At 37.7% G+C, this 26,960-nt stretch overlaps 1 long non-coding RNA gene across 1 annotated transcript; it reads left to right on the forward strand.

The window, feature by feature from the left end:
* The first annotated feature begins 332 nt into the window (after nt 1–332).
* LOC139795564 (uncharacterized) lies at nt 333–21,345 on the forward strand. The gene is made up of 4 exons (XR_011725575.1): nt 333–424; nt 653–702; nt 19,426–19,519; nt 21,194–21,345. It is a non-coding gene; the product is annotated as an uncharacterized lncRNA (long non-coding RNA).
* The last annotated feature ends 5,615 nt before the right edge of the window (nt 21,346–26,960 follow it).

A 26,960-nucleotide genomic window follows, 5' to 3' on the forward strand; every position in this document is an offset into this window, starting at 1 on the left:
CAGAAAAAAAGTATTATCATGCTTAGCTGATTGTAACATTGGAAGTAAAGTTCAACTTTGTGACTGGGGGGGAGAAGGAGTAGTGCCTGGAACAAACAAGCACTTCCCGTGTTTGCCTGGAAGAATCCAATCTTCCCTCTCCTTATATAATAAGAACATTACTTACTAATTTGCCAGTAGCTGAAAGGGATTTCTGGTTTTAACTCTGGATCTGTGGCAACTGTTTTGTTTTAAATGAAAATTAAATGGGAACATACAGCTAAAAAACTGTTGAGCCATAATTGAAGTGCATTAACAGTAATTACTTCTTTCTTTCACCCATCATTTTGACAGAGAAATCCATTACTCCTCTGTCTCCGTGTTTCCACAAATTACTCTTCCCTGTGGATGTGAAGTGTCTGAAGGAAATCAGTCAAATGGCTTGGTACTATATCTTTTTCTTTAGTGCAGCCCTGTTCTCCCTTTACTTCTGTCTCTGGGGATGCAAGTGAAAATGTCAACAAAGTGTATAAACAGTTTACTACTTTAGTAGTAATAAGATTTAAAAAAAGGCATCAAATATTGAAGTAAAACTACAAATGCCAATTATTGGGAAATGTAACACTGTTGGTATTGCTTATAGTCATAGATTAATTGTGCTGCTTTTTTTCAGGCTTCTTGCCTTACCAGTGAGAAATGTTCCTGAGGCAGTAATTTCACCAGGTAAGATCCTTTTAAGGCTTTTATCAGTTTGAACAAAACATTTTCATCTCTTATTTTCAAATGTGCTTTGGTGGTCAAGGAAGCAGAATTATCCCAAATAGCTCCAAAGCACAGTTCCTTTACTTCTTGGCTGATGAACATTAGGAGGATTAGGATAAGGAAGTCTTCATAAAAGATGCATAAATGGTCCCTAGTACTGCTAAGAAACTGCTATTTTTACAGATAGAAGAAATCTATAACCAAAATAGTTTTCCTTGCATTGTGAATGAGGTGATATGAAATTAATTTTATATAGGAACTTACTGAACCTTTTACTTCAGGGTGGGTCTCAGGATATGAGCACTTGCCATGGAGATATTTCCATTCTCATGGAGAGACTGAATATGGCAGAAGCCAACAGCTGCTTTCTCATTTGCATTTGAGGTTGTTGAAAAAAGGTTTGTATTTAAGTAGCAATAAAATACCAACTATTTCTGAATTCATCACATTAAGAAACAGATGATTCATAAAAGATAATTTCTGGTTATTAATTTATTTAAAATTAAACATGCTTTTAAATGTTTTATTAACTTATTTAACGATACTGAGAAAACTTGAAAATTAATTGATTTTCTAAGATAATATCACCTCAGACCCTGAAAGTCCATTACTTTAGGTCTTTCCAGGCCTATAATTAAGTGCCCTAGAAGACACACATTTTCCCTTATTTTTGCAGCTTTTAACAATCGTACTACAGTGGAGGTGTTCAGATGATATCACCACAGGAATGTTTTCTTTCTGTATCTACATTTTTTTCATATACTTCCATAATTTCTCTCGTGGATACTTGCTTTTTAAAAAAATGTGAAAAATACATAGGCAGAAACAAACAGAGTGAGGCATTTTGTATGGAGAAAGTGAGGATGAGGCTTTAAATGCCTAATAGACTAATTTTAATGAATTTCAATAGGAATTTAAATGTGTAAGTCTGGTACAAAATTTGTTGCTTAGTTACTAAGATGCCTTGCAATCAGTGTTACTTGTGTAATTGAAGTCTCTGACTTCCTTGCTACCAGAAACTAAAGATTTTACAGGATCTATTTTGTTAAATATTTTCATGCAAGAATCTGCTGTTACTGATGAAGTAATACTGACAAATTTCTTACACAGTCTAGAGTTGCATCATTTTACAGGATGAAAACATTTAGCAGAATTCATTCTTTTCTAAAAATCATGCTTCCTGTTCTGTGGAACACAGACCTGTACTGCTACAGAGGAACAGGAACAGTGACCTGAGGTTTATCCTAGGATTCAAATGCCATCAGGGGAAAGAAAGAATATTGTAATATGAGGTAATCAGAAGAACGACCTAACTTAATGACCTTAATGACCTTAATGACTTAACTTCTTTGGTCTATGAAGAGTCTCCAATGCATCTAAACTCTCCTTTCAAAAAAAAAAACAACTTGATCTCATGGTTTCTCTGGCCTTCCAATCAATCACATCCACCTTAAAAAACAAAACAAAAAAATAAAAATTATAAACTAATATATATTTGGAAAAAAAAGGGCAAATCTAAATACAACCCTGAGATGATTGGCTTGAAAAATCCCAGCAAAACTACGAGTTTACAGCAATATAAGAATGAAAATAGAAAGATAGGAAGAAAGAAAGAAGAAAAGGTTACCAAGTTGAAATTGCAAGCACAAAAACTATCAAAGCACAGGGATGGCAGGGTCCTCAGGGTAGTGTCAGTTAAAACTGTGCTAACCCTGACAAAGGCTTGTAGGTTCTAAGATCTCCACTGCTTGCCAGAGGAAAGAGTGGAGTCACAATGCAGGCTCCTTCAGAGTTCTTCCTATTGCAGAAATGTTTTCTAAGGCCCATCTTCCATTCCCCTGTCACAAGGTCCACCCATTACCTGTTTTCTGTGTCTAATGGAAAAGGAAACCTGATTCTTCTTTTCTTACTTTTAGGGATATGTTCCTCTCTGTCTTATCTCCTTTAGACTGATCACTGGCAGTACACTTAAGCAATTTCTTAAAATCTTTAAAGTTATCATCTAGGCTTCCTAAGTTAGAACCAATAATTTAGACAAGGATATTTTCTCAGTATGTTACATTCCCTCCAAACAAAAGAGAGCTTCTTAGAATTCAACTCATTAATTAGTGTTGACCCAGAGAACATGTAGACATGCATCTCTTTCATTTCCTCTCCCTTATTTTTCTTTCTATCAAGATACTTTTCCCTTTTCCATGGGTAGCCTATGCACCTTGTTCAAAAGTTCTGAACTTTTCATTTAGACCAGACATTTACTTTTAGTTTTTTTTTCCAAAGGTGAGAAAAACTGAACCAGCATATAGACCATGTGCCATGTGCCAGATAAAGCTCTACCAATGAATAGGGCTTTCAGTGCAGGTACATTTGAGTGTGTAAAGGTGTAGCTAGATGGATGTTTTATTTGTACCTTACTTTTGGGTTCATGATGAAGCTCAAGCATGTGATTCACATGTACCACTGTGCTCACATATATATGCACATTGTAATTATATTTACATAACAGAACAAACTGTAAAAGAAGATTTGTTTGATTTGCTTTCAACTTCTTTCTTGAAGATTGCACTCTTGTAAAAAGTGACATAGAATCATAGAATCATAGAATCCTAGAGGTTGGAAGGGACCTCGAAAGATCATCTAGTCCAACCCCCCCTGCCAGAGCAGGGCCCCCTAGAGTACATCGCCTAGGAACGTGTCCAGGTGGGTTTTGAATGTCTCCAGTGAAGGAGACTCCACAACCCCCCTGGGCAGCCTGTTCCAGGGCTCTGTCACCCTTACAGTAAAAAAATTTTTTCGGATATTCAACTTGAAGCTCCTATGCTCCAATTTACACCCATTACCCCTTGTCCTATCACTGGTCACCACTGAGAAAAGCCTAACTCCATCTCCCTGACACTCACCCCTTACATATTTGAAAACATTGATGAGGTCACCCCTCAGTCTCCTTTTCTCCAAACTAAAGAGACCCAGCTCCCTCAGCCTTTCCTCATAAGGGAGATGTTCCACTCCCTTAATCATCTTAGTAGCTCTGCGCTGGACATGATTAACCTAGGTCAGCTGTCAGACTAATGCATACATGTATGGGATGGAAAGCCAGTTTGCCAAGATCCTGGGAAAATGCTCTTGGGCAGAAGCACAGCACAGGGTGGCACTGGAGAAACTGAATCCCGATATGAAGTTGAACCCTCTAAAACTTTGGAACATGTTTTAGCAGGTTAGGTGCTTGCTTTCCAACTGAAGACATTGTTTGCAGAAGTTACAAGTGTTTGTAAATTCTTAATTAAACCAGGGAAAACAGATGCCCTAAATCTGAATCTTAGGGTGGTATTTTTTGGTAAATCTTCAAAATGCCTTTCAAAATCTTTTGGCTTAAAAATATTTCCGTTCATCTGACTCCATGTTTTTGAAGCATTTTCTCCTAGTGGCAATGGCAAAACTAGGGATTCTTGAGAGCTGGACTAAACTACCATACAGTAACTATCCCAGTTCCCAAGCATACAAACCAGGCAGCATATATTTCTTTCTAATGGCATATACATTGATTTACTTGCTTTGACAGGGACACATTTTTAATATATCTCTGTGTATACATTGATATAAATAGAGTTGTGATTCTATCATAAATTTCTGCTTTTACATTGTGCCCCCTTGTCTTACACATCTTTTTGCTCCCCTGCTGCAGTTCCTACAGGAAACAAATGTCCTCCCACAGTCGCCTACAATCCTTCTGTCCCTCCAAACAATGCAAGCTCAATTACATCACCACATGAATTACATAGGAGATAAATAAATAAATAAATAGATGAATAAATATGAATTTCAGCCTTTCAGTTCCAGTATATTCAGAACAAACTGAAGCCTAATGACTTGTTATATAGAGGCTAGCTTGTAGTATTATCAGTATTTTGGGGGATTATTGAAGACAGATCCTAGATTGGATTAATATCCCCTAGCTTTAACTACCTAACCCATACATATTTACTTTAAGCATGTCATCCAGTTTCTTTCTTATAATTGAAAGGTCCTCTGAGGGTGTGAAGTGAGATTAATCTAGGTCTCATGGACTTCAGTAGGTTTGAAATGGCCATCGAATATTTGCCTTTTATTTCATAGAATCATAGAAAGTTAGAGGCTGGAAGGGACCTCAAAAGATCATGTAGTCCAAGCCCCCTGCCAAAGCAGGGTCACCTACAGCAAGTCACACAGGAACACATCCAGGTGGGATTTTAATATCTCCAGTGAAGGAAACTCCACGGACTCCCTGGGCAGTCTGTTCCAGTGCCCTGTCACCCTCACAGTGGAAAAATTCTTCCTAATATTTATATGGAGCTGCCTATGCTCCAGTTTATAACCATTGCCCCTCTTCCTTTTGTTAGTCACTCCTGAGAAAAGCTTGACTCCATCCTCCTGGCACTTGCCCCTTACGTATCTAAAAACTCTTTCCTGTGGGTGACACTGGAACAGGTTGCCCAGGGAAGTTGTGACTGCCCATCCCTGAAAGTGCTCAGGGACAGGTTGGATGGGGCCTTGAGCAATATGGTCTATGATAGGTGTCCCAGCCCATGGCATTGGGGTTGGAATTAAGTAATTTTTAAGGTTTCTTCCAAACCAAGCCATCCTTTTATTCAGTGATTCAGCGATTTAGAGGACTTTGCTCTGTGTGCAGCAAAGTGTGATTCTAGGAGCTACTTAAATTGACAGGGAGTACTAAGGAACACTTTCAGATCTTAAGAAGATTTTTAAAGTATGATATTAAGTCCTAAACAGGGGGTAAATCTATGATAGATTGTGAACATTGTAAAACTATCTGCTTATGCAACACAAATGTCATATTGGCACGTTGTTGACTGTTCAGATAAAGGGAAAGAAAAATGTCCCCTTTCTTACCCTCACTATATTAAGAACTGAAAAAACCTAAACTCCTTGGTTCACAGGGAAATAAAATCTTGGTTCTGGCACCAAAATTGTCTTAATTGTACTTTACACTTGACAACTATTTCCTTATAATCTAAACCTCTGCTCCAAATCCCATAAGCACTCAACTACAAAAAATGAATCTGATTTAATGCACCAAGGGTGTTTTGTTCCTCTGCACAAGATGAATAAAATTTAGTGTTCCTGGAGGTCAAAACCCACACACTGTAGCAGACTTCTTGTAAATCTTTTAGATAAGTTTAGGATGGCTGCTGTTATTTTTGTAACCTTCCTTTGAACCATAACTTCCTCATCAGGTACTTCATATGCTGACTCAGAGGCACAAAACCCCCCAAATAAAAGCTATTTCTTTCAGCTCTTTTGCAGTACAAAGCAGCCATCCAACCATCCCTGGGGTTGCACAGTATTGTAATCTTTTGCATCAGTACTTCAGAAGGCAGAGCTTGTCCCTTATAATTTTTCACACTTAAGTTGACAGAATCTACCTGAAAGAGCCAGAAGCTGCCCCTTATTTCACACGAGGGCAGAGGGGCACACACTGTTTGTCTGCCAGTTGGTTGTGAGCCTTGAAATAAAGATGTGGTATCACAGCATCTATGAGATGGCTAATACAGTGTTCAGGCCAGAAAACTTAAGCTTTAAACTGAGTTAAGGACTAAAGAACCGATTTTAACAAGAAGCTGAAAACCCAAAAGTCAAAAAGGGACATATTAAAGTTTTATTGTAATTTCATACATGTAATTTTGTGACTAATATTTTTATGGTCTATGAGAATGTGTATGTTTTGGGTGCTTAAAAGGCTGAATAATAACTGGGTAAACATTTTATAACTGGAAGCTATAAATTATCCATTTTCCTTCTTTCTAGGATTTTTATAAAACTGAATGTATTAAAAATAGTTAAATCTTTATATACTGTAGTGCTGGAGGCCACGGGATTGTCTCAGTATATTTTCATATTGTGCAGAAATCATAATTGTAGCATTCACTCATAAACTAGTGCTATAATCTGGACAGCTCTTGCTTTTAGTTTCTTAAAAAGTTAAAAAAATAGCATAATTACTCCCCTCACAAATACAGTTCCAGGAACATTAATCAGTACATGTTAAACAGGTCCCTTACTCTGGTCCTGGACAAAATGCCCCTCCCAGCACCTCTAAACGTAAGGGGCTGCTCACTCTTTTTTTCTGTCTGAAACCTGAACTCTACCCTCTTGTCTTCTTGCTATTCCTTCAACAATCTAGAGATACACAAACTCCTCTAGACTATTCCTGCTTTGTCTTCTGTCCTAGCTTGTCTTCTTGGAACCTGGGAGGTAGATTTGAACCTCCCCAGGTTCAGGCAGGTGAAGTTTCCACCCCTGTTTCTAGATGAATAATCCAACACCAGTCTAATAAGCAAAGGATTCATGTTCTTTCCTTCCTGGGGTATTTTGTGCAGAATTGTTGTCTTCTTTACCTTTTGGGAAGCCTCAGACTTTTTGGTCTTTTGAGGTGCTCTCAGAGTACCTGCAGCAGACTGAATTCCCTTGAAGACTTAGGAGTCCTCATTTAAGGATCTTAAATGGCTTCAGGTAACTACCAGGTACAAAAATACCAATACTGGTGTCCTTGTCACAGTAAAAGGTAGTACTTTTAGCTTTTAATTGTCTAATTAGGTCTCTAAGTAAACATCCCAGTGCTTATGCATCATCTGGTCCATCAGGAGGCAGATGGGGTTTGCTTGAAAGTTCAGCCTTTTTCTGGAAAAGCTGCATAGTCTGCAAGTGACTGCTATTTGAATCTCACCTCAGTCTTTCAAAAAAATTTAGAAAATCCAGTGTGGTTGCTGCCTGAGCCAAATGCACAGGAATTTTATGAATACTTACCCAGCGAGGGGGGTTTGTTCTATTTAAGGTATTGACTGAAATCCAGAGCTTCTCCCAGGTTCCTACAAGAAACATAATGGTATTTTTTAGGCAGAAATGACAAATGACAGTCACCTTTTTCATCTCAAAAAGCAGGAATGTGAATGTGATATTTTAATGTGCTGGGGTAGTAGAGTGGGGGTAGATTTGTCAAAACTACTTATTTTACAGGGTGACATTTAGCATGAACAGGTTAGCAAATGGCTTGAATTTGTCTAAAAAGGGAAAACTCGAACTGTGACAATAAACATTCCAGCAGAGATAAAAGGAATGTTTAAAATTGGTTTCATTAAACTGCAATTATAGCTTCTACTTTGGTTCTCAGTAGCTTCAGGGAGACCTTTGTAGTGCCCACTCCCTCCTCCCCCATCCCTCACCCCCCAAAAAAACAAAGAAAAAGGAATTTAAAATAAACTAGTACTATAAAATGGGAAAAGGTGAAATCTTCCAGTTATGCAGCCCTGAATTTGTATCAGGTCTTGAAATTTTTCACTTGCCCTTTTAAGTCAGTCCAGGACAAGAACCTCAAACTGCAGAAATTAATGGAACAATTGTGCCTGCATGTACTAAAGGGGTTTAAGTCATATGTGTAACCCATAGCTCTTTCATGGATTGCCTTGGACCCAAACATATCCTTTGCTGTAACAGCTTCTACTTCCAGATTGCACTGCTTACCAAGAATAACCAAATCAGCCCCATCTTCTGTTCCCCAGCTATACCATTCCTGCTTCTCAGCCCCAGAGCTGGCACTGCCAGGTCCAGTTCACACAGCAACTCAGTGAGAAGGAGGGCACCGCCTGTGACCACCTCCATGATCAGCTTCTTGAATGATTTCCACTCTGATACTCATCCAGAGAGCTCTAAATAATAAGTAAGATTAACATTTAAATGTCAAACACGAGGGGGATGCACAATTGAAAACAAAGCATTAAGATGCCAGAAAATTATGTGTGTTGTTTGCTTAAATGCAATACACAGTCTGCAGAGCTGCCTTTGGCTCAGCCCCCTGGATCATAGGCAGGGCTCTGCTGTACCTTCACAAATCTGCACTTCACCAAGCTTTACCCCAAATGAACTCAGCTCCAGCACAAAGAAAAAACATCACCAGCTCACACTGCACTGCCTGCTGAAGAGTGATTCAAAGAACAGTTCAATCTGTTCTTTGCTGGAACAAATTGTTCAAAGAACCAGAGCAGTTAAAAATTATATGTACCATTAATGCAGAGTGCACAGATCCCTAATAAAATGCTTGTTTCTGTCATTCACTATACCTATTTTACTTAAGAAAGAGAATAAGAGAGAAAGAGAGAAAGGGAAGGGGAGAGAAAGGAGAAAGAAGAGAAAGAAGAGAAGGAGAAAGAAAAATAAAAAGAAAAATAAAAAGAAAAATAAAAAAAGAAAAAGAAAGAAAAGAAAGAAAAGAAAGAGAAAGAAAGAAAGAAAGGAAGAAAGAAAGGAAGAAAGAAAGGAAGAAAGAAAGGAAGAAAGGAAGAAAGAAAGGAAGAAAGAAAGGAAGAAAGAAAGGAAGAAAGAAAGAAAGAAAGAAAGAAAGAAAGAAAGAAAGAAAGAAAGAAAGAAAGAAAGAAAGAAAGAAAGAAAGAAAGAAAGAAAGAAAGAAAGAAAGAAAGAAAGAAAGAAAGAAAGAAAGAAAGAAAGAAAGAAAGAAAGAAAGAAAGAAAGAAAGAAAGAAAGAAAGAAAGAAAGAAAGAAAGAAAGAAAGAAAGAAAGAAAGAAAGAAAGAAAGAAAGAAAGAAAGAAAGAAAGAAAGAAAGAAAGAAAGAAAGAAAGAAAGAAAGAAAGAAAGAAAGAAAGAAAGAAAGAAAGAAAGAAAGAAAGGAAGAAAGAAAGAAAGGAAGAAAGGAAGAAAGGAAGAAAGGAAGAAAGGAAGAAAGGAAGAAAGGAAGAAAGGAAGAAAGGAAGAAAGAAAGGAAGAAAGGAAGAAAGAAAGAAAGAAAGAAAGAAAGAAAGAAAGAAAGAAAGAAAGAAAACCAAATCTCAGTTTAAAAACCAGACATGACCATGCCTTAATCAATAATTCTTAAAAAATAATTTGTTTGACTTTTTGTTCCCTTTATTCTAGAAACCAACTAGTTTTCTGAATGCATTTTTCATTTCAGAAGTGAGGAACTGCTAGTGGGCAGTAAATAATTTTTCTACATGCCCCTGGAGATCTACTACAACTATAGGCACTGTAAAGTCAATGTATTCTCTGAAAACTCTATATTAATGAATTAAACTAGGTAATATGCACATACAAGTTAGTTTGCAAAAACCTTTTGAAGTTGTTCTGGCAGATCTATACAAATGGATGAGAATCCTTTAAAAATGTCCAGTACTGAGCATTATTTTATCTAATTTAATGCTCATAAAAATATCAAGCGATTAACATACAAATAGAACAGAGCCCAGACAAAAGTCTTTAGAAATATTTTCTTCATGATAAAACTGCTCAATTTCCTGTTTGATATGTGATAACATAGACTATGACTCTTATTTTTTTTATCCATAGCTTTTCCATACTGTAAGCAAATCTTACATATTGTGTTGCTTGGAAATTGATAAAAATCCAAATCAAGCAGAATTAGAAAGAGCTATCCAGTTGTCCACAAAAATACTGTTAAAATAATGTGAACTGAATGCAAATCTAGCTCCAGTTTGTTTACAAATTTCTCTGTGCTACTTTAACTGTGAAGCTGCTTTAATAGAATTAGTGACAAGATCAAATTGTTCAGACACTGAAATATGGGCTGCATTTTGTTTGGTTTCAAAAGGCACTTTGGCAAACCTTTTGGTCTCTGGGTAAATTTATCTGTTTATTAGTTTGTTTTTCTTCTCAGTTTGAGAAACAAGAGAAAAAGTCAACAACAAATGTGTCCCAGGAAGGTCTTGTGGAAGATCTGGAGGAAAAGTCAATTAAGACAAATGGACTGTCTGTATTCTCACCTTTCTTTTAGACATGGGTATTCAAGTAACTGTAAGAAATAGAATATCCAACATAATTTTTTTATCATTATTCTAATGAAAATTGAACCAACAATTAGATAGGCAATTGAAATTCCATTAAAAATTGTCTTTTCATAGAAATAAAAAAAAAAATAAAAACACTCTAGAAAAAGAAAGTACTGTATGCCTTTTTTTTTCCGAGGGAAATTTTTAAGGACAAAAAATATTGATATTTATGTTCCCAGTTTCTAAAAGTAATATTTTGGTTTTTCATTTGGAACAATGTTTTGTTGAGAGATTTATTAAATTTTCACTAAGAAAAACAATTACAGAAATATTGCAAATAAAGATAAAAGCACACCTAAGTACTGAAGTGGATACTGAGAATCAAATACTGAATACTGAAAATCAACTCTGAATACTGAAGTAAAAATATTTTAAGGATTTTCTTTGTATATCTTGGAATTTTTCAGAACCAACGCAAATTCTTGAACTACCACATTTGCTATTAAAAAAAATTATCTCCTGAAATCTACCTGTGAAAGACAGATGTCTACTGAAATGTCTCCTCAAAACTCAGCAGGTACTTAAGTTTCTAAAACTATGATACAGAGGTGTGTTAGTTTGTATAAACTGGTTTTGACAGCAATCGTCACACAATCAATTTAAGAGACTTACAGGATACTATAATACTAAATTCTAGATTTAAAATGTATAAATTCTGCCATAAAGAAAATACAGAAAGAGAAAAACAAGGAGACATAATTGTGAAATCGAAGTCAAGGAAAGCCTTTTTGTCAGTTCTAAGTAGAAATACACTCATCAGATAACCAGGCAGCAACATTACTATGCCAGATTGTTCAATGGCTCTTATCAGGTTCACCACTTTAGATGGAAAAACTTTCTAAAAGAAGGATTCATATTTAACTCTGCTGTGTGCAAATATTTGCATGCCCTGGTAGTGATGTGTATAGATATGCAGGAATATCTATATGAGTGTGCATACTCTGCCAAAAGTGTGTTTGATCTACTATCTCCATCAGCTGTGGGTTGTGATGAATCCTGTGCCATGCTGTTGTGACGATTCTGCCTCTCGCTGGGATGCCAAATAACCATTTTATCCAAACCAAACTCAAAGAGTAAATGAGGCAATTTCATGGCATAATTACTGTATTAATGCTACAGTCTTCTTAGGACAACTAGGAGCCTATTCATATTTTAAAATGTAAATAACAAAGCTATTTGAATGCCACTGTTGCCAGTAGTGTGGGAGCAATGGAGTTATTGAATCCTGAACACAGGAATGTAATGGCTCGGGGCAAGAGGAAAGCTTGTGACCTCTCTGCCTTCACAGTGCCACCATGTGCACAGGAAAACCTACTCAAAGGGCTTCTGAGGCAAAAACGTAATTCTGATGCATCTCTGTGAATGTCAATACCATTTTGTTAATTCTAATGAGTGTGAGCTCCAGTGTTACTGTTCTAGCAATTCCAGTGGAATTTTGAGTGACAAGACTCATCCGAGAGAGAAAAATAACAAAAGGTTTTTTATCTTCTCTGCCTAAGGATGAGGAACCAAGTTGTGATCCTGCTCGTGTGACCATAAACATCCTCCCTCATTTCAATAATAGTGACATTTGGCCTGTTGGTATGAAAATCCTCATTGTAATCACATTGTAACTAATGGGATTCAGATTTCCTGTTAGCTCCTCATCTTATGTGACACCGTGGTCTCTTTTCCTGTTCAGGCTCCTTGCTTCCCAAAGCCATTAAGTTCTCAAACAGAGCTGATGGCACCCAATGACAGAATCACCCTTATCTATCTATCCTGTGCCTCTGCACATGCCTCCAGTGATGTCTTCAGTGGAGATTTTGTGCAAGTTCTTATTTCTAGAAATATTGGGCGGTGTTTTACTTAGATCTTGAAAAGCAATCTTTAGAAAGGATGTAAAACTCTTGGATTTAACTTCAGTGTAAAACCGCACTGCTTTCTCATGTGAGGAAATTTAGAATTCTTTTCCTACGGGTTATATATTCAGGGCAACATTTTCTTAGCAGATCTGTGAAAATGACCCTGATGTCAATGGGAGCCATGTGCAACCAACCAAGGATAGAATTAGTTTCCTAATGCAAAATTGTAATGGGTTATTTTATTTTTCTTCCTTTAACTATGAACATTATGAGGTTTAAAAATAGATCTCCTTTAGCTTTTGAGTTCTTAGGACAAACATCTCACATTTCCTTAATGAATTCTTAGCTTTACTGGCATCACAGCATTGCATAGAATAATCATGAAGAAAGAAGTCTTCAATTTAGTGACCTGCCTCGATATGCTTTTACTTGACCCAGTGATATGTTTCCCTTCTTCTGTTCACTTCTACTTTATGTTTCTCTAGATCTGCACAGAATATTTGGGTACAGCTGTGAGTACAGTAGCAGTAGTCCATTTTTCAAAAAAAAGATAAAAGAGGTTAGAGGATAGAAGAAACCAGCTGGTAAAAGTAACTGTGTATGCAGGTCGCTCAAAGCAGATCTTTACAAACTGTTCACTCTTTCACTCAGAGCTTTTCAGAAGACCACAAGGATGATCAGAGGACTGGAGCACCTGCCATACAAGGAGAGGCTGAGAAAAGTGGGTTTGCTCAGACCTATAACAATCTAGATCTTTGCTTGAATATTCGTTGCTATAAAATAGCATGCATTTATGGGCATCACTGCTTGGCACCATAAATAGAATAAGAGATGACTACTCATAAGAGATGACTACTCAGTATTCCTAAAAGTTTGCTCTTTAGTATTTATTAGATGAAATTATTTATATTTAGTATTCTAAGAAGTTTAAATCTATTCAGTGTTCTTTAGGTTTCATTAATGTTAAAAAAAAATTCTTAGCAGCATTTCTGTGATGGTTTTGTTAATAAAAGGGATTTGCTGATTGCATTCATTTGATGCTCACTAGCCTCATTTTCAGTGTTACAAAGCTTTATTTTAACATTTACTGACCAAGCACAACTCAGAGGAATTCTTCTGCTTTAAGCTTTTCCCTTCATGGTCCCAGATAATAGAAAAGAGCTGCATTCAGACTATTCCTTAGTCCATTGAGGAATTTGTCCTGGTGTGGTGCACCTCTGTCTGGAAGGTATGAAACCTCTGCTCAGTTTCTGAGTCTTGGTTTGATATCCTTTGCATGTACAGAGAGAGCATTTCTTTCCCAGCTTCTTTTCCCTGCTGTGCCACCTGGTGAAGCTGCACTCTGAGCTCCAGCAGCTCTGCTACGGCAAGCATCAGGAAAAGGGGTGCTGGTGCTGGTGAGAATCACTCTCATCTCCACCATGTCATCTCTCTCCCAGTCTATGTTTTGATGGTGGCTGAGACAGGGGGAAGGAATCATATCCTCCATCTGTGTAATGGGAGGTTTCAGAATGAGATTTCTGTGTCTTCTCTTCTTGTGCTGAATTTAGATGACTTATACACATTCATTACACTTTCTGCAGCTGTAATTAAAGGAAATATAAATACTTCTGAAGAAATTAAGAATGTTTTTTCCCACACACATCAGGGCTGAAGTGTGGCATCTCCACAGAGTAATTCTGCACAGGGAAAGATTTCAGCGTTTATCAGATCAGCCTCACTCTCTTCTACTGATTATAAAAGGAGCCGAGAGTGATCAGTCCAAACCTACAGGCACTGCTTTTAGTTACTTCTGTTAGGGAAGAAAAATCTCATAATTTTGTAAAGCAAATATATCACAGGTTACTAATTGCTTGCAGCAACTTACAGTAACTTACATTGTCAGTTAAAAAAAAAAAAATTAATTGTGACCTACCCACCTATTTTGAACTACAAGGAATACTTTCCAGATGGAATTTTCATGATGCCACCACAGCAACAATTTTGATACAACTCATAGCTTCTCCCCTCGACTGCCAAAGGTCTGAACTAACCAGTTCAAAAGGCTCAACCAGAGGCTAACTCCCTCCTGGGCACATCAGTGAAACTCCCTGCCTGCCAGCAGGTTTGGGACAAGGCAGCACCATCACCATTTCTGTGAATGAACTAAACTGCAAACATCATTGTTCTAAAAATGCAAAGGCCTTCAACAGCTGAAGGATTTGGACACAACCACGGGAATATTAATTCCAGGCTGTCAGACACAGGAGTTCCAGATGTTGTAGAACAAATAGGTGGACAACAGGGAAAAGACACCTGCAGTCAGGTAACTCCATGGCACATCTCTCCCTGGTCAGCAGAGCTGCTCAATTTGCCTTCACACTGAAGGCAACTCAACTCTGGAGGGAAATTACTGTTTCTTAGTGAGGGATGTTTCAGTCCTTTCCCTAACAGTTACACCCAAGATAGTTTACCCCTGCACCAAACAGAATGTTCTGTTAATTAGTAAGTAAGTCAGGCTTAGTGGGCCAGCCTGCAAAATGGAAAACAGTATCAGAAAAGGGCTTTCAAATGTTAAATAAAATTAGCAGTCTTTTCTGGACATGGCTTTTCCCTGCAATGATTTTTAAGACTATGTTTCGGTGAGATAATAAAATGATCTGAAGGAAAATAAGCTTGTGGCTTTGGAATAGGCTAATTTATATTTTCCTAGTGGGTAAGTTGGGACTGAAAAGTCAGGTCCCTAGTTTCATATGTCAGGTTTTAGAGCTTGTTGTTACAACTCTTGCAATAATTGCTCATAATTTTTGGTTGTAAAAATACGTGCTTCTAATGTTTCTAAGCTGTGAGCATCAGCTCACATTTACTGGGAGTAATGGTGATTTTGTCATGTCAGGACACTGAGGTTAATGACAGCTGCTATTCAATCTTCCCCACTTATGTCTGTGAAAATAACTTGAAGCCAGAACACACGTTTCAGCTTTTAACTCACAGGAACTAGCAAAAATTCCTGCTAGGATTATGATCTGCAACTGGTGCTTTTTTTTTTTTTTTTGATGTCTTCTGCTAGGATTTACCTCTGCTTTGAATAACAGCTTCACATGGTTGGGTCCTTTACATAGCAAATATTTTGTAAGACATGTGTAATGTCTTTATATGTGTTCCACATATGTATCTCATTAGAATTTATAAGACCTACTGGTCTTAACAAGATTTCATAAAAGAGCTGAAACAAGCGCCTCTGAACATGGAGTAAGCACAGCACTTGCTTTTTCAAGTGTTTCTGGTTCATTTTATTTGCATGGGGGGAAAAATCATGTTGAGCAAATAACATCTCTTTGAGATCTAACTTTCCATGGAAAGCAATGGTATAGCTGATTTATTACTTTTCAGAAAAGGCACCGAACATACCCATGTTAACCTCAAATGTTCCAAATTCAGACACTGGTTCTCACATCCTGAGCAACCTAATGATGATGCAACTTAGGTAAAAAAGAGGCAATAAATATACAGAGTTTGTGCTCTTTGTCTTCTACCTGAGCTTCCCTATTGATCACATTTTCACAATCATAATAAGCAGTAGAGGAGATGATCTCTTAGGCATATGATATGTGTGCTCAGAGTCATGTGGTGGGGGATCAGTTGTGCTTTCCCCTTCATTCACACCCTCCACACCCCATACATTACCATTGAAGCCATCTCAGGCTAAAAATATACTTTAGTTTAATGAATGAAAGCTCTGATTGTCCTAAAATAACATGAATTCCCATAAGGATCAGGGCACCATTGTGCTAAGTGCTGTACAAACACAAGGAGATAATGGACCTGATTCATCCCTGAATTACTCTGGTTTCCATGGATTTACAGCTGTGCAAGTCAAAGGCAAATGTGATAATAAGCATGCTGCAAGAATGCACAGCTCAGGGCAAGTTTCCTTCTGGCTCAAATCCTTTGAAATCTGTGGAATTAAAGCAACAGATGACTTGATGTATACATTAAGGCCATGTCTACCCTAAAGAACTAAATAGGACCAGGCCATGGGCCCCCGTTCAGCATTGCTGGTGGCTGCTCAGCATACTCTCAAAGCACTACAACAGTGTAGTGGTAAAAAGTAGAGGCTGAGAACCTGCCCACTATCCAGTTAGACTGCTTTGGAGACTAAGATAGAAGGTGAATGTGGGCAGTGCATGCCAACTGGCCTCAATGACAGAGTATCAGGTCCTGGTACAGATTACTTTACAGGTAGACCAACAGTCTGCAAGTCCTGGTTCTGCCTGCAAGAACTTCTGCCCACCTTTAGTATCAGTTTTCCCAAAGTGTAGTATGTAAAAAAAATATACCACCAACAAAATAAAACCAAACAACTTTCTTACACATCATAGCTCACCTCAGCACAGCCATATCATCACGTTGCAAAGGCTTACAGGGCACATACTTAAGTAGCAAAGCCTTGGCATCCTGACCAGAAACTCCCATTTCAACAATTGTTTGTGCAATTACTCTTACTTTTCCACCTCTCCTTCCCTCTTAGACTGTGTTCCTATAATTTTTGGCCAAACATCTCCCATGGAATGTGTTTGTAAAGCTTAGTCTGCTGCAGGTTTCTTTAATAGCCTCAGAAAGCCAGCCTTGTATTTTTCTCCATCATGTGAATGGTGCATGGGAAGATGCTCCTCATGAACCAGAAAACATGCCCAGCAGGCCCATGATACTGTTCATTTTAAAACATGGGAAGAAGATAAAAGAAAAGTCCTAAATCTGATTTTATTTTTGACAACTCAATCATTAATATTACATTTCTGAGTTAGGATGTCTGTAAGCACTTATAATGAATTTTACTAGTACAAGCACAAGTGTTTTGACAATTAATACTATTTAGATGCTTCTAAACAATTTTACACTTGTTAAAATACTCTGTTAATTTTCTGTTAGTCCCAGAGAATATATCATAAATAAAAGTCCAGAGGAATAATTTCTGATTCAGCCAAACAGATACAACACTGCACATGCACATGGCTAAATGCCTCCCCAAGGTTGAATCCAAACTGCTTGAGGTGTCTTGTGTCCCTGTGTCCTGTGTGGGTGTTCTCTGGGAATACATGAAGACAAAATGGCTTTAGGGAATATGCCAGCTGTTTAACAGAATGGATAATAAAATGCCAGTGCTGGTCTGTTTAATTTACTTGCAGAGGTACAGGCAATAAAAGCTGAACTGAGCCCACACAGGCCTGTGTGAAAACCCCTGACAGACTGGGGAGAGTTCCAAGTGCAAAGGATCTGGTCAGGCAGTGCTCTTCCTCAGGTGAGAAGTCCATCCTTCTGGGCATCAGAGACTTTTTCTGTAGTTTTGCTGTAGGAATTTTGAGCTGTTTCAGCAATTCATTTTCCAGTTTTGCTATCTCTGCTGCAGAGGGCAAAGTGGCATGGATCCAGGCAGCACGTGAGTAAATTCATCCCACCTTAAAGGGTATTTGCCCCTGTACTCAGCGCTGGTGAGGCCACACCTCGAGTACTGTGTCCAGTTCTGGGCCCCTCAGTTCTGGAGGTCCTGGAGCAAGTCCAAATCGAGGTCCTGCCACCAGCAGGGCAACTAGGCTGGTGAAGGGACTCTTGCACAGATCCTATGAGGAGAGGCTGAGGGAGCTGGGGCTGTTCAGCCTGGAGAAGAGGAGGCTCAGAGGAGACCTCATCACTCTCTACAACTCCCTGAAAGGAGGTTGGAGCCAGGTGGGGGTTGGTCTCTTTTCCCAGGCAACCCTCAGCAAGACAAGAGGGCACGTTCTCAAGTTGTGCCAGGGGAGGTTTAGGTTGGACATTAGAAAGAATTTCTTTACTGAGAGGGTGATCAGACATTGGAATGGGCTGCCCTGGGAAGTGGTGGATTCCCCGTCCCTGGAGATATTTAAAAAGAGACTGGATGTGGCACTCAGTGCCATGGTCTGGTAACTGCAGCAATAGTGGATCAAGGGTTGGACTTGATGATCTCTGAGGTCCCTTCCAACCCAGTCAATTCTATGATTCTATGATTCTATGATTCTATTTCGAAAATGTAGAGAAACTAATAAAAGGAGATGCAAGAAATTATTTATTTCAAAGCTCATTGGTACCATACCTCTACTACTTCTCCCCAGAGAATGGTTCACCTCCTGTTTGCCCTACTAATGCCCTTGCTGTCTGTGTAGGCTGCTCTTGGCGGTCACAAAATTCTGGCAGATGAGTGGAGCTGTACAAATTAAGGGGTGGTTTGGTTCATTTTCTGAAATAAGAAATAGGAGTAATCATAGAATCATAGAATTAGCTGGGTTGGAAGGGACCTCAGAGATCATCAAGTCCAACCCTTGATCCACTATTGCTGCAGTTACCAGACCATGGCACTGAGTGCCACATCCAGTCTCTTTTTAAATGTCTCCAGGGACGGAGAATCTACCACCTCACCAGGGGAGAAAAAGATCGTTTGGGATGTTGGACAGTCCCTGTGGCAAAATGACAAACTGTTACTACAATCAATTTGAAGTAATGTGTTTGGTCCAAACTGTTTTATTTTGCATATCATTAATTTTAAAATAGGTTTTCTAACAGTGCTTTGAAAGATTCATTGTTTGAAATTTTTTAATTCCTTCCTCATTGTTTTAAAAAATAGGAGATTTGATATGTAACAATATTAGCTTTATACTTAAGAATTGAAATTTCATGTGTAAATACAAAATAAGTTGGTGTAAATACAAAAGAAGTTGTTCAAGAAACAGCTGCCTGATTACATACCTGTCAGACACCTGGTCTATTTTACAAGCTTATAATTGCATTTTAAGAATAGTAGCAAACAGCATGCACCTCTTAATACAGCCTGATGCTTAGTCCAAAGTCCAAGTACCAGGTCATGGTTTGAATTCAATTTTCACAGTCAGTGCTTTACAACAGATTCAGCTGCTGATAATTCAGGATCTCTTCACAGCACTTGCATTTAATGGTCCCATACTGAAACAGGATACTCTCTTTGACTTCTTATTTGTTCAAGGTGTTCATAGGAATGGTATGGAATATGTATGAATGACATAAACCTTAACTCTCTGGTCTGGCTTTTTCCTGATCTTTGGCTCCACTGAATCCAGGTAAGCCTGCTAACAGGTATCATGCTACAGACATGCATGCTTTTGACATGTTAGATAACTTTTACAAATAACTGTAGTTTTACTAAAGTTAACTATTACCTATTTGTGTTATCAGCTTAATTAAACAAGTGTAAACTCCTCTGTGGATGCTCTCATTTTGGATAGCTCAAACTTGTTTCCAATTGACTTATTCCAAACCAAAGAGATTTGGTTTAGAAGGAAATAAGGGTGGATTCAGCTAAATAAGCCTTCAGGTCATAGCTTTCATTAAATTAATCCACCCTATCTTAAGTATGCTCCCATATTTTTAATTACTTATGGATATATTGAAATTATCTGCATTTACATCACAGCAAAGTTCCTTTGAAATTACTACTAACACACTTCATAAGAATAAAATAGAATTTGAAATGGGCTATATGTATGTCATGGTATGACTTTATTACTTCTCTAGAAAAGTTTGTGCACAAATTAAATAAATCAAACACTTCTGAGAAGTAAGGAAGCATTAATAGTGAATTTTCCAACAAATGAGGTGGTAAAATGGGATTTTTCCATTCATCCCCTGTAAGCAGGGCATTTTTTCTTCCATCCCTAAGCACAGATCTAGAGAAGCCATGTAGAGAAGATGCCTCTTGTCTGTCAGCCCTTCCACCTTAGGGAAAAATGGGCTTTTCTTAAGGACTTTCCTATTTGCTTTGCACAACCAATAAAACAGTATCCAAGCTTGATTTTCTTTGTATGGTTAGGATCTGTTTTATCTAAGCTACTGCAATCAGGGTAGCAACTCCTTCATATTTCACTTCTGTGGTCTAAAATAAATGTATCCTTCTCAGGAGAGAAGAGGGAAGTGTCTAGATGGCATGCAAAATAAAGCAAAAAACCCCCACTTGTTCTTAATTGAAAACAAGCCCCAGCTAAATTAGAGTAACACCTTGGGTGGTTTGCTGTCTGTGCTGCTGATTTCAGTGCTTCCTGGCTATTCCCCATGGGGAATGAGACACATGAAGGTGAATCTACCAGCAGAGGAATCCCCTTTCCCCAGAAAAGCATTTGAGAGGTACTAAAATGTACCACTCAAATTATGTGGGGATTTTTAAAAGAAATTAATTTGTTCACAGCTCGCAGTGCAAAATTTGCTTCCCATTACTTCAAAACTTGGCTTCATTTTTCTCAGACACTCTGCATGCACAACAGCAGGACCAGGTATTACTTTTTCTGGCTGATTACCTAGGGGAAGCTGGCAGCTCCAGCACTGAGACAGAAATGCATGTATAAAAATTTGCTTATTTGAGTACCATTTTGTTCCATAGTACTCCCACTGAGTACAAAATAAGATCACTTAGATGCAACAAATCTAAAGTCTGGAGCTTCTTAAAAGTATTGTGTGTTCTTTTACAAACCAGACATCTAAGGATGCCAGCAGTTCTTCCATAATCTGTAGCTATCCTTGCAATACATATTTCACACCTCTTCATGGATTTCTAAATTTGTTAAAAATTGGTGGCAAGAGATGGCTATTTGCTATTGTAGGACAGGTGTTGTGAAATGAATTATCTTTTCATGAGAGCAATGTAGGTTAGTTCTATAGTTACATGTTTGTATAAGAGAAGAATAGGCCTTTCCTAAAGCATGTGTCCACCCTAACAAAAGTACCTATTTTCCTTTTTCCAGCAGGTACCAAATTAACACAAACCAGATCTTCTATTGAAATCAGTGTATACTGCTGGGGCCCAACATTCCTATTTCTACCTTAAAAATAATACAGCACTGTAAACAATAAAAAATAGGTGTTAAATTCTATGCAAATAACTCAAATATCTCAATATTTTGTATCATTTTTGTTCTCTTGGCTGTACAAACTAACTGCATGTTGTATGCATGGATGAAAACCATCAGCCCTTTTAGCAAATGCAGGAGAGGTTCTGAGTTTCCTTATGCAATATAAATCAGGAGTAAAGCCACAGCATCTCAACAGACCCAGACAGGGAGAACTGAGAAGATAAATCATCATTCAGTAACTGAAAACTGAAAAAATTCAGTAAATCAAATTATTACTTTGATATAATCAGAGGCGATCAAATTAATTTTGTCATTTACAAGTTAATCAATGTAACTCCACCATCCTGATCTTCCTGTAAAGGCAGTGGAGAAACAGCTACCTCCTGAAGGCACCTTCTCTTATTATCTCCCTGCATGGACCCTTTAGGAATGACTAATTTATTCTAGATAACTAAACTGCATGCAGCTAAACTTAGATGAGAGCAGTTGCACATTTTTTTTTCCTTTCCTGTAAGGTGCTGTATGCATTCTTTCAAACAATGATTTGAATGACCTACTCTGGCCTCCTGTATGATTCACCACATGCATATTCAACCAAGGGTACCTTCTTTACAGCCCCAATTTCAGTCTGCAGAAAGTTCCATCTTTTTGGAACTTCAGAAACACTGAAAGATTTTGGCACATTTTTAGACTTCCATTGGTTAAATTATTCTTACTGTTATATCCCTTCCCAAAGCAAACCTCAAACTCTCTCTAATCCAAACTTTTTTTTTCACTCAGTAGGAGTATTAAGTGGATTCAGCCATACAAAAATTGGCCCTTTGAGATTTGCTGATGATTTCTTTCTTTCAGAAAATTTCATTATGAATTTAGTATTCTTAAGAGCTGGCAGCTTTTTGCATCCCACCATGCATGCTGAAGTACATACTTCAGTGTCTCCAAATTCCACAAGTGTCCTTGTTCTGCAGTCTGATTCAGGCTTTTCCAGTTGAAGTGAAGGCAGTAAAGAAACTTACTGCTGACAGAGTGTAATTTTAGACCCAGCAAAACTAAAGAGAGATGCTGTCGTCCTTTAAGTTCTTAATTTTATCTATTGTTTCTTAATTTTTTCTTTCTCTCTTTTGGATTACTGTTACTGTTCTATCTAGTATCTTTCTCAGAAATGCTCATATACTTCATAGAAGTTAAAAGCCTAGCAAAATAAGAGATAGGGAGAGATCTTACTGCAGTCTGGTGTGGAGAGCTAAAGACAAATTAAGTTAATTATGAATAATTAAGCTAGTACAAACAATCTGATAGCTCACTCCTATGTCCTGAAATCTCTCCTAAGCTTCCATGTTTGAGCATCTCCATTCCCTTCCTGTGGAGAGGAAATGAACAGAGCATGTCCTTGAATGCAAGAAGTCATCTAATTGCTCAGCAAGTGTAGAGAAGGTTCAAATAATTTTATTTATTCTACTTCTTTTTAGATTACTCAATTAAAAAACTGAGCTAAGCCTTTTAGGTAAGTTTATATAGATGGAGTCTCTGGACAGTTTTTCTATAGCTATAAATAATAACCTGGAATACAAAATACAACTATATCTGAAATGAGACATGGGCAGTCACAACCCACAAGGCAACAAAGAAGGAAAATGCAACGCAAAAGAAAACAAAACCTCTTAAAAATAACAAAAGTAAATAAAACAGAAATAAAAAATAGTAAAGTTGAGGCAGTTCTCCACTTGTTCTAAAAGATTCTCTTTGCATTTTCCCTTTGACAATTTGCTGGCTCATTTTGTTAATTACAATTAGGAATAACACTAGACTTGATGTTAGTGCTAAAACATCCCAAAAGCCCCAAGCTGGATTTTCAGCTAATTGCAATATGTTGTAGAAACATAAGAGTGCACAGTCTAGCCAGGCAAAGTTGTGGAGAAGCATCATGACCTCTGAGAGACCAAGGATAATTGTAAACCTCAAGTACAACTCCTAACCATGCTGTCCCACATAGTACCAGAAGTTTTCAATGTTCATTTTACATAGTACTTCAAACTGGAATGTAAAAATTATAATATTTTTACAGGAAACAGAATAAAGCCTATTTTTTTCAAATATTACAAGAGACTACTTTGTAATTTCTTCAGAAAAGAGACTAGACTTTTTAAATTGCTTTAAGCTAGGAGTTTTCACATTGTGTTTTGCAGTGGATTATTTCTGATACAGAGGAGGTCATACTCACCAATGAAGAGGAAGCCAACTTTGTGGTTATGAAACACCTCTGATTCATTTCACAGCTGAAAACCAACAATGACACTTCCTATGGTGTAGCATAACCAGCAAGAGCATTGAACGTAAAATAAGTAACTCATGGTGTTTGTAGTGGAGTTTCAAATCACTTGTCATGCTCCTGACTCTACTTAAAATGTTAAAAAACTTTCATGATTTTGTGGATTTTCTCCTGTACTAGCAAAGATGAGAGATCTTGCCTTCTACTGCTTCTCTCCAGACAGAGAAATGATTAAAGCTGAACAGTCCAAGGCTCATACTCCACATAACATCTAAAAAAGAATATAGGGAGAGCAGAAATTAGGGGATGTCAGGTCTTCTTTAGTTTTTATTTACTGTTGGTTTTTTTTTACTAAAGGAAGGTGGGTACAATCATGTCCATAGCAGAGCAATCCTGTAATGGCAGAGGAAAGATTAGCAGGGTTACTGAAGTGTTCTCCATGTCTTTTATCCTTGGCTTATATAACTGTCTTCAAAAGAAATTCCTCCCCTACCTTTCAAATCTTCCTGCTATAGATTTGTTCTCCTGAATTCAATAGAGCAACATTTATTTACCTCAGCTGATGTTTTGTTGGAAATACTAATAACAAACCAGTCAAGACATCAATCTTATCTTTTGTTTTAGAATACAAAACAAACAAACAAACAAAATTAAAAAAAAAATTAAAAAACACAAGCAAAACTAAAAAAAACAAATGGGATGCAAAAATTATTCTGTAAATGTCAATGCAAGTGTCTTCATGACTCTTGTGCCAGAGGACATGAAATCTGCTAAAACACTCATGAACTTTCTTTAAAGTACGAAATATTGGGATCCACCATAAATCCAATTGTTATTGCTGAAGAATCAGTGAGGTTCCTAGGCAATCTGTCTCCATAAAACAATTAAAGTCAGACAGAGGAAGTCACTTTCATGTAAGCTGTAATGGTTATTACCCCCATGTAATTTACATCTAGGTCAAGAGAGTCTAGGAGCCACAATTGCATTCTTGGCTTCACTGTGCCCTGTAAGATCTGTGCCCTGTTTCAGCTCTTCTGGGTGTTCCTCAAAAGCAGCTTTAGGGTGACTGAGCATTAGGGACCATGGTTTATGATTAGATTCATGAAAAGAGCTCAGGCCTGCAGGGTTCCAGTTTGCAATCCCTACTCTCTGATGGAATTTATAACCCCAAATTAGCTGGGCTAGCTAACATAATGCAGGGGGCAATGAGGATGGGGGAAGGATGGAGCTCACAGTCTGTGCAGTCTATAGGACATCAGGCCAGAGATTAGGTTAAAGCAACTGTTCTACCTTCCCAATATTTCATGAATCTGGCAAGAGGATGCCTTTAATTCATCTGTCTATGCAGCTTGTAATGTCTTGCTACACATGGTATCAGAGTTTCTACTTTGGAGCCAGGTAGATTTGCCTGTGTGCAATGGCAGAAGAATCAGGAACAAGCTATATCAGGTTTTTACCTGCTTATTATCTGGATCTTGTCTTAAACCCATGCTTTTAAATACTTGAAGTGAATTTGGGCACTCAGGGGTACAGTGCCTATTCAGTCTGCAGAAGGCAGCAAGCTGACCAGGGGCCAGGTGAGAGAAACCACAGAGAACCTGGGTCTCAGCACTAGAGAATTCAGCACTTTCTGAAGTGGTGGAGAAATGGAGGAAGACAGCTCTGGCCATGAGATATCCAGATGTCTGTCAGTTTGAGAAGCGAGGCTGGGAAGGGATTCCTGGTAAATCTATGGAGCAGGAATTGAAACCCACATCTGGCATCTGTGTGAAGATACTTTTACCCTGGGCTTTAGGCTATTCTGAGATAAAGATCATCACTTTGGCTGATTCCACTCCCCCACCCCCTCACCCCATTTTATATAATGCATTTAAGCATGAATTTAGAACATAATGTAATACTTTGGCTTATCTCAACTGAGAATGTTAAGAGTAATTTTTCATTCTTCCATTAAAGAAATGTGATTGCTTTGATCTTTAAAAAGGGGTACATGGAGTATGTAGGTAATATTTTGTATTTGGCACTGATATAATGGCTGCTGAAATACTGTGTTCAGTTCTACTTCATGAATAATACAAAAATTCAGGATTTTCCATGTTGAATATCTTAAGGGAGGATTCAAAGAATAATGAAAGGATTAGAAAAAAATTATACCAAGTAATGAGCTTAACCTGCTTTACACATCTGATAGAAGATGGAGGGGACCTGAACTACCTGCTTGAAGGATTAAAATTTGTTCATAGAGTTCTCCAGTCTAGTAGATGTAAAGCCTGGAAGATCAAGCTTGAAAAAATCTGACTAAAATTAAATGTCCACTTCTGACTTTGAGGGTCATTAGCTACAGAAAAAGAATTGGAGAGAGAAATAATTGATTCCAAGCTATTAGAAATTTTAGAACGAGTATTATACCAATGACAGTGGTCTATTGGGCTTCAACTAGAAATTAAATAATAAGTCCCATGGCTTCTATTATGTAGATGCCTAGACCTGTGGGGCTTCTTTTGAACCTTGTAACTCTTTCTATGAAATGTATCCTTGATAGCACCTTTTAATTTCACAGTTATATCAAGGAATAATTTATCTCAAGAAGCATGAAATAATGATTCATTAAGCTGAGTCAGAACTAGAGAAAAAATATCAAAAACATGATTTTTCTTTTGGGTTGTCTGAATTCCTGCTAATCAAGCAACAACTGAGATTTACTGTAGATCTGGTGGCGGCTCAGCAGCTATGAAAAATAATTTGGTTCAAGCTGATCCCATTCCTTATGAAAAGGTAGAAGTCATGCCTAAAAAATTTCTCCAGCAAGATGCAGAACTAACTAGACTCGAAGTCCAAATTCTCCTTCCACCTTGGCCACTGAGCCCTGTAGCACATCAACACGGCCCTGTGGAAATAAAGAAAAGGGGTACAAAAACTACTGGATGTGTCCTCCTTTGAGAGAACGTTCATCCCTCTTTTATATCCCAGATCTGGGCTTTTCATTTGCAGCTATTGCTTACTTGCTCTGGTGTGTAATTATTATTACAGAATACTAAATATTCTACCTTATATTTAAAATATAAGTAATTGTATCAGTACACTTGTATTTCAACTGAAGAGTAGCCCTGTATTTTTCTGAATAAGGAAGCTGTGATTCCTCATTTGATTTTGTGATTTACTCATAAAATTATAGAACAATTTGTTAGAAGGGTCTTCTGAAGGTCATCAAGTCCAATGCCCTGATCAAAGCAGAATCACCTAGAGCAAGTTGCTCAGGATCTTGTTCAGTCAAGTTTTGAGAATCTGCAAGGATGGAGCCTCCACAACATTTCTGGACAACGGATTCCAGTGTTTTACTACCCTCAGGGTTAAAAAAAAAAAGCAAACACTCAAGCAACAATCCTTCTC

This window comes from Heliangelus exortis, chromosome 3 (assembly GCF_036169615.1).
Source record: "Heliangelus exortis chromosome 3, bHelExo1.hap1, whole genome shotgun sequence".
Taxonomy (NCBI): domain Eukaryota; kingdom Metazoa; phylum Chordata; class Aves; order Apodiformes; family Trochilidae; genus Heliangelus; species Heliangelus exortis.